The sequence below is a fragment of the Lolium rigidum genome, chromosome 4 (assembly GCF_022539505.1).
Source record: "Lolium rigidum isolate FL_2022 chromosome 4, APGP_CSIRO_Lrig_0.1, whole genome shotgun sequence".
NCBI classification, from domain to species: Eukaryota; Viridiplantae; Streptophyta; class Magnoliopsida; order Poales; family Poaceae; genus Lolium; species Lolium rigidum.
In genome coordinates this window covers 199,884,687-199,896,870 of record NC_061511.1, presented here as the reverse complement: position 1 = coordinate 199,896,870, position 12,184 = coordinate 199,884,687, and positions in this window count along the sequence as shown.

The window sequence follows — 12,184 nt, the reverse complement described above, 5'->3', positions numbered from 1 at the left end:
GGAATTTAAATGACTCGCGCTTGTCCAGGCACTAAGGACTATTGAGAATGTTGGAGATATTTTTTTTGTCCTAGCTCAAAACCAGAAAAATGAAAGGAAAAAAAGAGGATTTCTACAGATGCAGAAACACTTGCAGATCAAAGGGTTGTACCATCAACACAACATTGGATTTGTTGCTTGACTGCATCAGGGAAGGTGTACGCATGACTATTTTTCTGCTCAACACATATAATCTACTGGGATGTTAGGCACACAAGATAGCGTGAAAATCACGCTACATAACCGGGGCGAACATTAGTTGTTGCGGGTAGGTGTGGGTCTGCATTATTTGGTGCCTCCTTTTCTCTTTCTAGAACATTTTTTCTTATGCTTTCTATTAATAATAATTTTAAATAAAATAACAAATCACAAAAACGCATGATGAATCTGGCCCCAAAAAACGTAATAAAGTTACATATATATGCATGATTCTAAATTTGCAATTGCAATTGATTCACCTACCTTAATGTTTTGTGCATGGACGATATCCGTCAAATGCAACTCCAGCTATATCTTCTTTTCTTCAAAATCCTCTTCTTTCTTGCTCAAGTTTCTTCATTTCTTACAACTTCTTGTTTTCCCAGTCCTAATCTTCTAATAGGCACATATTTACCTCAACGAGCAACTTCATCTTCAGAAGCATACCGCAGTAACAAGAAGAATCCAAAAAAAATCGCAATATATCGAATACATAAAACTTTACATAAATTCCTGCCCCACTGAGGTCTAGAAAAAATTACCTCGTCTGATGATCTAGCATTATTCCTGACTGCCCCAGGATGCTTAGGGTCCTTGTAGGTAGATGGTTAATTGGTGTGGAATAAATCTAGATAAAAACAATCATCCATTCCAAGCCTAGGATGTTAACCCTCGTTGGGATGGTTCCACCATATAGACCCTAGCCAGGTGATTTGTTAAGTTCACAACCTATAACATAGCTCTTATCAACTAAAAAAGAGATATCAAGGGTATGGTTTAAATAAACGTGGAGGTTGTCGATAAGCCATTAGGGAGAAAATGATGTTAATTTAAATTTAGAGTGTGAGCAATAAGATTTCACCTTCATGTTGAACAGAGATGATTTGCATAATTTGAAACCACTAAACCTTTTGACCACGATTGAGTTATTACCATGTTCTGCACCTTCCTCGTCCTCCACTTTATCCATAATTAATACACCATGTGACCCAAGAAACCATAATAATTATTAGGTTTCTTGTGGATTGCAAAGATACCAAAAAATAGGCTCAATGGGTGATTAATACATTATTTACATCATCGTGATCCTTGGAAACAGAAACTGCTCTACAGTGCGTTGTAAAAAATAAGTTGCTTTGTAGTGCTCTAGCACTATGAACATCTGTTTCACTTAAGTTTTTTTTTTTTACCATGTGCTCGGACCTATACGGTTCGTTTGCTAGCGATACTAGAAAGTTGGAGCTTCCTTTTTTTCTTGTTCGTGTTTCCTTTCGTGTGTTCTCTCTTTTTTACATATACTTTTTTTTTGATAAAGGATGCTTTATTACTTTTTGGGAAAGCAATTACATCCAGCCTCTGCACAACCAGGATGCACACAGCCGTTTTTGAGTCTCAAGTCCAAAAAAAGGTGGCAAACTAAAAAATATCTAGGCGAAATACATATCGGAACGATGAATCATATAACGCCTAAGGTGTGGGTGGGGCTTCAATCCGTAGACTATGCTGCCACCCATGTAGGGAAAAAGTATCCCTCGCCGTAGCCTCCAACCGTGTACAGACCTCCGTAAATAGGTCTCGGTTCTCCATGCGCTGAAGAGGTAACCATGAACGAGAATCCCTGTACATCTGTAGATGACCTGCAACAAGGAGAAATTTTTATCATTAAAAATCTTGTCATTTCTACTCAGCCAAAGCGCCCAGATAACTGCTAGCGCCCCCACCCTAAGAAGCAACTTGAACCTTGAATCTATTCCATGAAGCCAATTACCAAAGACATTGGCCAAACTAGTGGGAGGATACAAGGTAGACGCTACTTGGATGACAGACCAAATAGATCTCGCAAACTGGCACCGGAAGAAGAGGTGTTTAATAGTTTCATCATGATGACAAAAAACACATCGAGTACATCCGTGCCAATTCCGCTTAACAAGATTGTCTTTGGTGAGGATGACTCCTCGACGAAGATACCATCCAAATATTTTAATTTTTAATGGTATCTTCATCTTCTAAATTTTCTTATTATTATCGACCGGTAAATCAGAATGAAGTATGGCGCTATATAAAGATTTTACTGAGAAAGAGCCATCTACATGTAAATTCCATCTAAATTTATCTGGTTCAGGCGACAGGTTAATATCCCCCAACCTATGAATTAAAGCATTCCATGCCAGTAGCCTTTGTCCTAGCAAATCTCGTCGGAACGTCACATTCGGTGGAGAGGTAGCCATTACTGTGGCAATGGTATCTCCTTTGCGACGAACGATACTATACAACGCAGGATACTGTTCACTTAGAGGTGCATTGTCTAACCAAGCATCTTCCCAGAACCGTATCTGTGCTCCATTCTTAATTGAGAAAGTACCATGACGAAAAAAGACATTTTTTGTCGCCATTAGACCAGCCCAGAAGTGTGAATCTCCAGGTTTCCAAACCACCTGAGATAACGTCTTGGAGCCGATATACTTTCTCCGAAGAATAGTTTGCCAAATCCCATCCTCGGTAAGGAGCTTAAAAAGCCATTTACCCAGCAGAGCTGAGTTCTTGACCTCCAGGTCATGAACTCCAAGCCCGCCTTGATCTTTGGGACTACAAACTACACTCCATTTAACCAGTCGATATTTCTTTTTCTCGCTATCACCTTGCCAAAAGAATCTGGATCGATAATAATCGAGTTTATGCAGAATTCCTTTTGGCAAAAGGAAGAATGATAACATATACAGTACCATATTTGTCAGTACCGAATTAATGAGTACCAATCTTCCTCCCAGGGATAGCAATTTGCCTTTCCAACTACTAAGGCGCTTCTGTAATCTTTCTTCTACTATTTTCCATTCAGCAATCGTGAGTCTCCGGTAGTGAATCGGAATAACCAAATAGCGAATAGGAAATTGGCCTTGCCCACAACCGAACAACTCTGTATAGAGAGCTGAATCATCTTGGGCATCACCGAAACAGAACAATTCACTTTTATGGAAATTAATTTTCAATCCCGACAACTGCTCAAAAGCCACCAAGATTAATTTCAGGTTGTGAGCTTTTTCGAGATCATGATCCATAAATAGAATTGTATCATCGGCATATTGAAGAATAAATAAACCACCATCAACCAGATGTGGAATCACCCCTTCAATTTGACCATTAGACTTGGCCCGCTCTATGAGTATAGCCAGCATATCCGCCACAATGTTAAATAACATAGGTGATAACGGATCCCCTTGGCGTAACCCTTTTTGTGTTTGGAAATAATGGCCGGTTTCATCATTAACCCGAATTGCCACACTACCTCCATACACAAAATCATTTATTAAAGCACGCCATTCAGGAGAAAAACCTTTCATCCTGAGTGTCTGTTGTAGGAAAGACCACTTGACCTTGTCATAAGCTTTTTCAAAATCTAATTTCAAAATAACCCCATTTAATTTCTTAGTATGTATCTCATGTACCATCTCATGCAAAACCGCCACTCCATCAAGAATATTTCTTCCTTGCATGAAAGCGGTTTGTGATGGCTGAACGACATGATCCGCAACCGTATTAAGTCTAATGGTGGCCACTTTCGTGAAAATCTTGAAACTTACATTTAAGAGGCAAATATGTCTATATTGTTGAATCCTTTCTGCCTCATTAACTTTCGGTAACAAGATTACTTCACCAAAATTTAGACGAAATAATTCTAGTTGTCCCATATGCAGAGCACTGAACAAATCTAGAAGATCCACTTTAATATCACATATACTTTTTTGTTTCTCTTTATCCATTCCTTCACTCCTTGGCTCCAAGGCTTTCATGTAGGTTTATTTTTGTACTTTCCTATATTATTATTCATTTCTATTTTCATTTTCACTTTAATTTATTTTTTTTGTATCGTTTGGTTTTCTTTTGTTTTTCTTAATTTTGTTTCATATCTTCTAGTAGGGTGTATTCCTTAAATTTTATTTTCTCCATCCAAGTTAAAAATTATATTTATTTTAAATTGAAGAGCAGCAGGGCCAGCAGCACACGGTGACTAATCATTGCTTGTCTCCTGTACCCGACATGCCTTCCGCTGTCTTGTTCATCATCGAATCTAAATTCAAATTCAACTACTACAGGCGACAGCATACGATCCTTCAAGAAAACACAGGAACCGGGGAATAATTAAGGGCCAAAGGAGATCGGACGGGGTCACAGTATAAAGAAAAAGTTACGTGGAGGAAGTGGCCGTACTGGGCTGCGGCGGTGGCCTCAAAGTTAGACAACAACGACAAAACCCTCCATTAGATCTTCGGAGAGAGAGTAGGCGGAGGAGTTCCATTAGATCTTTGGAGAGAGATAGGTGAGGAGGTGTTTGCCCATGGCGGCTGCGGTGAATTGATTTCTATTCCTTAATTTTTATTTTCTCCATCCAAGTTAAAAATTGTATTTATTTTAAATTGAAGAGCAGCAGGGCCAGCAGCACACGGTGACTAATCATTGCTTGTCTTCTGTACCCGGACGTGCCTTCCGCTATCTTGTTCACCATCGAATCTGAATTTAAATTCAACTACTACATGCGACATCATATGATCCTTCAAGAAAACACAGGAACCGGGGAATAGTTAAGGGCCAAAGGAGATCGGACGGGGTCACAGTATAAAGAAGAAGTTACATGGAGGAAGTGGCCGGACTGGGCTGCGGCGGTGGCCACAAAGTTAGACAACGACAACAAAACCCTCCATTCGATCTCCGGAGAGAGAGCAGGCGGAGGAGTTCCATTAGATATTTGGAGAGAGAATAGGTGAGGAGGTGTTTGTCCACGGCGGCTGCGGTGAATTGATTTCCGGCACATCTATTTTGACTGCTTAGTGTTTATTGTTAAGCTAATATTTCCGCTGCAACACGCGGGGAATCATCTAATTCTCCAAAATGCAGAAGTCCGCCACCAAGCTATTGCTTTGAAATTCTAGAAAGAGAAAAACATGAGGATTTTTAACAATGAACTCACCCTCCCAATTTATCTTTTTCAGACAATCAAGGATGATGGAAAAGGTTTGTGGATGCTCGCCAATGCGGAACACCTAGCAAAGATATTTTCATAGCTCTCCCATATTTTGCATATATTTTCCACCGTTTAAAGAAAGGTTCAAAATCAGAAATATAGGCCATGGAAAAGCTTACCTTGAGCGATCAAAAAATACGGGCGTGAATCATTGTTGAGTTCTTGTGCTCTGCTTGGTTGTTTGCTTGCCCCGGGCGCATCTATACTGGTACACATGCTAATTAGCTCACGTAACATACATCTTAACCTTAAAACTCAAAGAACCATAATATGAGTGCACTCATACCAGCAGAAAATCAAAATATTTTCTTAATTATACATAGGTACATTGTTTTTCTAAGGCTGTGTGCATTAGTTTGGTGCACATGCCGGAGTTTCAACCTTCTTCTCGGAGGAAGTCATAGTACCTTTGTCTATAAAAGAATATCGCAAGTTTATCTAAATTTAAATGTATCTCTATACTCTTCAATTTTATAAATATATCCGAATTTAGATAAATCTCGAACTTTTTTTATGGACCTCGGAGGGAGTATTATTGTTCTTATGTTGTGAAAAATAGTTATCTTTTTCATGATGAGCAAATAAGACTAATCTTGGTACATATATTTTCCACCGTTTAAAGAAAGGTTCAAAATCAGAAATATAGGCCATGGAAAAACTTACCTTGAGCAATGAAAAAAATACGGGCGTGAATCATTGTTGAGTTCGTGCTCTGCTAGCTTGGTTGTTTGCTTGCCCCGGGCGAATGTATACTGGTACACATGCTAATTAGCTCACGTAATATACATCTTAACCTTAAAACTCAAAGAACCATAATATGAGTGCAGTCATACCAGCAGCAAATCAAAATATTTTCTTATACATAGTTACATTGTTTTTCTAAGGCTGTGTGCATTAGTTTGGTGCACATGCCGGGGTTTCAACCTTCTTTTCGGAGAAAGTCATAGTACCTTTGTCTATAAAAGAATATCGCAAGTTTATCTAAATTTAAATGTATCTCTATACTCTTTAATATTATAAGTACATCCGAATTTAGATAAATCTCAAACTTTTTTTATGGACCTCGGAGGGAGTATTATTGTTCTTATGTTGTGAAAAATAGTTATCTTTTTCATGATTAGCAAATAAGACTAATTTTGGTACATACAGTCTACTAAGTAACTTGGGTTAATCTCAAGATGTAGCAACGTTTAATGATATGGGTTTTAATTATGTAAAAGCGACATATGTATAATTTGTTGTTTTGCACATGCATCCGATGCATATAAATCGTAGAGGCCACCAGTTAGTTGTACTAAATAGATAATAAATTATTGGATGTAATTATAGGCACCATGCTGAGATAAGCCGAGCGATTGAATGCATATAAGGAGCGGGTGAAAAATCAAGCTACCTATATTTTACAATGCACGACCTTCCGATTCTGTACCATAGGAGGCGGTTGGCTTGCCATATTATCTGTTATGGTATAGCTAGCTCATCAATATGATTAAAAATACGTGGCTCTTTGCGTACCTTATTTTTTCTTTAAGACTACGGACAGATTGCTGCTGCTGCCGCGCGCGGAATCCTCAAACGACGGGAGAGCAGAAGCAGCTTTCTCCGCATCATGTATTAGCGCCGTTGCACACACTAGTGGAAAACAGGCCTAATATCGCGGGTCGTATGACCCTTTTGTCGCGGGCGGCCAGGCGCGACAAGGGAGGCGCGACAAAAGGTCCACCTTTTGTCGCGGGTCTCTTACGACCCGCGATATAAGGTCCACCACGTGGCAGCCGCGGGGCGCGCAGGGGACAGACCCTTTTGTACCACCCGCGTCAAAAGGCCCTCTACGTGGCGGGCGCACAACGCTGCTGCTTTAGGGTTTGAGGGGTGCAGCACCCCCCCCACCCCCCCGCCACCTCATTTTTTCATTCGAAAATAAAAGTTGCATATATTTGTACGCTACTAGAAGTGGTACACGTTCATTCATATAATCGATCAAACAAATATTGGAAGCAAAAGTCGATTCCCTTTTACATGTAGATTCCCCTTACATATATATATATATATATATATATATATATATATATATATACATTTAGCTCACGATCGACAAGCGGTACTAACGACCGTCTATTTGGAGGGAGAGCTTCTATTTGGACTAAACAAGCCTTTGTTGTTTAGTACTTCTTTAACCAAAAGTCCCGCCAGTTCCTCCGCAATTCCTAGTAGGTGTTTCTTTGGTTGGAGTGTGTCCCGCATGTAGTCGACCTATATAGGAAAATGAGATGAGTATGACTATATCAATGTTGATAACAAAATATTGACGAAAATAAATAAAGTTGTGAATGTTATTGCTTACGTCGAATTTATTATTGTTACGCTTCTCGGTGGTTAACATGCGAATGGACTCGCAAACGTAGTATCCACATAGATTCGTCCCTTGTGGCTGCTGAGGGCACGGTACAGGAGTAAATGTTAGCTTCTCTGCTCAGGTACTCTGCTTATGATGGTTCTTGAAAGCGGTCCAAGCCCTGCCAAGCAAAAGAATGATTGAATGAGTGGATAATTAATTGATATCTCACAAAAGATATAGCGCGGCGATGAAGGAAATTACACTTGGAGCAACTTACGCAAGTCGCGGAACCCGTCCACGCCTCTACTCGGTGGGTCTCTTACTTCAACTATTCCCTTATCAACTTTAATGTCTAGTAGTATCCAAGTGGAAGCTGCACATATTATGTATATACGTCGGGAATTACACTTAACATCGAGTAAGAAAAAATCATTAATTGGATGTGCATAAAAGATCATTAAGACTCTCACTCGTAGTTGTAAGGAAACAATATTGAATCACAGAAATATTGCTCCCCCAAAAACCTGAGTAGGTTTCCCCCCGTTTCTTCGCGGTTATACTTTACCGTTTGAACATTTACTTTATCTGGGTCAACAAACCCAATATTGATAATATTGTGACTTTTGCATTCACTGATCTTCAGTCTGCATAGGAGAACACATAAGAAATAATGAGTATATGCAATGAAAACGAATATGAACTGAATGAAAATGAACTTATATGTAGTTAACAACTTACAAGCAATAGCAACTCATGAGAGATTTGTCGAGGGCATCTAAATTGAATAACTGCCGAGTTCATTTATCTCAATATGGATCTCCTCCTTTCGGTAGTAATATTCACGTGGTATATGCGCCACGATGAACCTTATGTTCTCCTTGCATGCATCAAGGTACCACTCGATGCAAATTCGGCATATGTGTTGGCAGTTTATGCAGCTGCTCTTTGCTTGACCAAGTCGGCCCCGTAGACAAATTGAGGAACTATATCAGCAGTGGAGTACTGCAGCATCTCGCTAGCAGACGGCAATTCCTCCACGGTAACGTCACGGGCAGCCGCTAGCTTTGCAGCCTTCTTCCATATCGAAACCACCCCGTTCCCGGTACAGCTTGGGAACATTGAACACTTTGAGTGTCGGGATCGATTGTTTGGGCTGATCTCCGAGGAGGGGAACTTCCTTTCCTTTTTTTCCTTTTGTCGTTTCCTTGGCCTTGAGGGGTGCAGTTGTTGAACTTGACTTCTTCTCGGCTGCACTTGTAGCTGATGATTTGCACTTGAGTGCTGGGATCGATTGTTTGGCCTATTCTCCGAGCAAGGGACCTCCCTTTCTTTTTTTGCCTTTTGTCGTTTGCTTGGGCGCCTTGAGGGGTGCACTTGTCTTCTTCCCGGTTGATGATTTGCTCGTGCTAGCACTATCCTTCTCCTTAGCCTTGTCATCCTCCTTCTTCTTAGCCTCGTCATCCTCCTTCTTCTTCTTAGCCTTCTCATCAATTACCCTCGCAAGGTGGCGTGTATAGTCATCCTTCTTCTCGTGTAAGTCATATTGCGATGGTGTGTTCAGAAAAGAAGTAGCATATGCTATTTGCTTCTCGGTGTATGGCTCTGGCGCTGGAGGTTTTGGCTTATGGAAATGATCATAGTTGTGTTTCGCAACAGCGGCCGCATTTTCCTCGACGGTAAGATCCCAAGCACGGGGGGAGGAACCTTTGAGTACTGTTGGGAGGGGCGACATCTTGCGGATAGGACTCTTGAAACGCTTCCGGTAGGGTGCATTCCGAGTCTTAGTGGGCGGAGGCGGTGGCGCTGGAGATGGAGATGGACTACGCGATGTCGTGGTCGACGTCGTACCCATGGGGTGATGGTGGCGACATGTGATCGGTAGGAGGAGGTGATGGTGGCCTGCGATCATGCTGGAGGAGGTGATGGTGACCTGCTCGGACGGCCGATACTAGGGGCTACCCAGCCTAGCAGCCTTGATGTTCTTCTTTTCCCGAGAGAATGATTTCTCCCAGCACCTCTCCGAGTGTAAGCCCCCATCACCTCCAGGGGATTTCGAGCTCCAATGACTCCCACGACGGTACAACTGAATCCACCCCGACACGAGCATAGCCAGCTGGAATCTCATTGCCATGCCATGTTGCCGGCTCACCTTCGGGTCCAAATGCGAGGTAAGACATAGCCGACCGCCACCTTAACGGACATGTTCCCGAACACCACAAGGAGATCACAAGGTGTTTGCTCCTTGATTCCATCCACGGGGTCGCCGGGACCGCCATCTATCATCCGTGTAGTAGGGGCCTCCGAGTCGGCCACGCTGTCTTGTCTCGTCGCCGAGATATGCCAGCGGTATTATCTGGCTGGCGCTGTCCTTTTAGTTCATTTATCTCCCGCTGCTGCTGCTGAATCTCCCACTGCTGCTGGTCAAGTTGGCGTTGGAACTCGGCCATCCGGTCATTCTGCACCTCCAGCTCACGTTTTTTAGCTCTCGCTCGGCTTCTATAAGTCTCCGCGTCGGCCGGAAACCCAAGCGACCACGGAACACTAGGGCCGAAGCCTCTTGTTCGTCCTCCCTTCTCAGGATTACCGAGGACAAGCGTCAGCAAGTCTTTCTCTCTATCGGGAACAAACTTTAGTTTTCCCTCCTTTATTTCTTTCGTCACTTTAATCCATTCTTCCCTGGGTACCCTAACCCTGCTGTCACTTTCAACAATGTTCCCTGTCTTCATATCATACTCACAACCATGCGCGAGGAACCAATTTCGAGCCCTAATGTCCCATCCTTCTCGCGTGGGTTCTGGAGTGATCCCATTCCGCTCCATCTCAGCCTCTTGTGCATCCCACTTAGGCATGGCTACTTCGTAGCCCCCTCGCCCCGTATGATGGTGATATTTCTTCTCGCTTGCATTCTTCTTGTTTATCTTGGACAGGTTCACAGCCTCCTCTGATTCTTTGTACTTCACAAATTCTTCCCAATTATGCTCCTGCTTCGCTAGGTAGTTTTCGAATACTGGAGTCTTATTCTCGGCCTTATAAGCTTTCCATAACCGGTTCTTGTACGCTCGGAAAAGTTCCCCCATCTTCTTAAGAGCCCATTTCTTCCCTAGCGCCCTCTGCTTGGCATTCTCAGAGTCCGATCCCAAATTTGGCAAAGTGAAATGTGACATGAGGTCGTCAAAAAGTGTGTTCTTGTACCTATCGGCAACCAGATCTTCGGACACATTCTTGGTCTTGTTCCATTCTCTAACAGTGATCGGGCTATGATCTCTAACCACAACTCCGCACTGATTCTTAAATGTCACTCCGACACTCGCGGGTGCCACGGGTTGGCCTTCGGTGATATAGCTTCAATGTTGAAGTGGTCTCTTTTGCTCGAGTCTCTTTGCCGGGCCTCGTTTCTCCAACTTATCTTCGGAGGCCTAAGAGAATAAAAATAAGTTAATTTATATACATATGTACATATAGAATTCCATTAATGCCTCAACTGATCGTATACCTCGTCATTACCGGTGCCGTCGGCTTCTCCATCACCGGAGCCGCCGGCTTCTCCATGATCACCGGAGCCGTCGGCTTCTCCATCACCGGAGCCGCCGGCTTCTCCATGATCACCGGAGCCGCCGGCTTCTCCATGATCACCGGAGCCGCCGGCTTCTCCATCACCATCGCGGATTATGTTCGCGAAAATGTCTTCTCGTTCCAAGTCCCGTTCGAATGGATCCATTGTTTACGCAAAAAATTAAATCGATAAGTACATGTTCTAACCCAAACCAAACCCTAACCCTAGCTAACCAAAAACTAACCTAACCCTAGAGGGAGAGAAGAGGGGAGTTGCGGCGTCGGTGGTTTCGCGAGAGGGAGAGAGAGGTGTTTGCGAGAGGGAGAGGGCTGGTGTCGGCGTCGGTTGTTCGCGAGAGGGAGAGAAGAGGGGAGTTGCGGCCTCGATGGTTTTCGCGAGAGGGAGAGAAGAGGGGAGTTGCGGCGTCGGTGATTTTCGCGAGAGGGAGAGAGATGTGTTTGCGAGAGGGAGAGGGCCGGTGTCGGCGTCGGTTGTTCGCGGAAGGGAGAGAAGAGGGGAGTTGCGGCGTCGATGGTTTTCGCGAGAGGGAGAGAAGAGAGGGAGTTGCGGCGTCGGTGATTTTCGCGAGAGGGAGAGAGATGTGTTTGCGAGAGGGAGAGGGCCGGTGTCGGCGTCGGTTGTTCGCGAGAAGGGAGAGAAGAGGGGAGTTGCGGCATCGATGGTTTTCGCGAGAGGGAGAGGGCCGGTCTCGGCGGGTGTTTGCGAGAGGGGTGTCGGCGGTTACAACAAAATTTAAAGTACAAATTTTTTACAAAAAAATTGAACTAACTAATTACAACAAAATTTGAACTAACTAATTATCTAACTACAAAATTTGTACAACAAAATTTAAACTAACATAGTAAAATGTCTATATACTAAAATACTTACAAAAAAATTGAACTACTAATTATCTAACTACAAAATTTATACAACAAAATTATCTAACTAATTATCTAACTACAAAATTTATACAACAAAATTATCTAACTAATTATCTAACTACAAAATTTATACAACAAAATTAACTAACTAACAA